Source organism: Neomonachus schauinslandi, chromosome 1, assembly GCF_002201575.2.
Source record: "Neomonachus schauinslandi chromosome 1, ASM220157v2, whole genome shotgun sequence".
Taxonomy (NCBI): domain Eukaryota; kingdom Metazoa; phylum Chordata; class Mammalia; order Carnivora; family Phocidae; genus Neomonachus; species Neomonachus schauinslandi.
Window position 1 is genome coordinate 213624862 of NC_058403.1, and position 1430 is coordinate 213626291.

Genomic DNA, 1430 nt, shown 5'->3' on the forward strand with positions numbered 1-1430 from the left:
ACAAGGAAATTCTCTGAGCCAGAAAAGGTCAGGGTGAGGGTTAGCCGAATTTGGGTGTAGCAGGAGGGGCTTGTGACTTTGTTAGAAGGCCCCTGAGCCCTCTGGCCTCTCCTTAGAGTCTTCTCCACTCACCCTGCACCCTGGACCACCACTTTGTTTCCTGGGCTGGGGATGGCACTGAACTAGGGTGATTTGGGGTTTCCAGGTGTGAGTGGAAAAGCATTCCAGGCAGAGGGCACAGCAAGGACGACGGTCTGGAGGTGAGCGTGAGCCTGGCAGGTTCCAAAACAGCCAAGAGGCTCTGGTGGCCAGAGTCTGGTGGGTCAGGAGGATAGTGGCCTCTTCCCAGGCCTGGAAGGAAGTGTGGCTTTCTGGGGACACAGGAAGCAGCGAAAGATTGTGATAATTTTTAAAAAAGATTTTATTTATTTATTTGAGTGAAAGAGAGAGAATGAGAGAGAGCACAAGAGAGGCAGAGGCAGAGGCAGAAGCAGGCTCCCCGCCCAGAAGGGGGCCCCATGCGGGACTCGATCCCAGGACTCTGGGATCATGACCTAAGCCGAAGGCAGATGCTTCACCGGCAGAGCCACCCAGGGGCCCCAAGATTGTGATATTTTCATTTGTAGTTTTATTATTCCCATCCTGTAGGGTCTGTGGTCCTTCAAAGCTGGAGAGCCCCTGGATGTGCGAAGAATTTCGGACCTAAAAAGAGACACAGACCACCCCGACCATCAAAAGGCTGGATCCTGCCTCAGCCAGATGAGCAAACTGAGACTCGGGTAGGCGAAAGCAACCAGCAAGTCAGAGGCACACGGGGGGCTCCCCCACCGTGGGCCTCTCTACCCTGAAACAGAGCTGGCTTCCATTGCCCTGCCAGCAAAATGGGTTCAAATCCTGTCCTCCGGCGTTGGTGCCCGCTCTCAACACCCAGCACCGGGGGCCAGCCCTAGAAACTGAGACACGACCTAGTCCGAGAGGCCGCGCGGGCGGCCACGCAAACCTGACAATAAAACCCCCGACCCCACCCCCATTGCTTCTCCGGGCCTAACGCTCTGAGAGTCCCACCTCTTTCTTCGCTAGACCTCGCGGAGGAGGCGGGGAGGGGGCGGGGCCGCGTCACGAATGGCCGACAATCCCGCCAATCACACTTTCGCCCCTCCGATTGGCCACCGCTGCCCTGCCTTATCTTTCCGTCTCACGGTCCCTGCCCTCTTGCGTCACGGGTGCGTTTCCACCCTGCGTGCGCCTCCGCGCTGGGAGATAGTCCCGGCCCCCTCCCCGCGCCCTTTGCCGCCGCCCTACCCGGGCGCCCCTGCTCCCAGGCCCCACGCTGCACGAGGCCCCAGCCGCTTCCCGCGGGCGCGCAGGAAGACGAGCCGCGGGGCCCGGCGCGGGCCGAACGGGCGGCGGCGGAGGGATCCGCGGCGGCG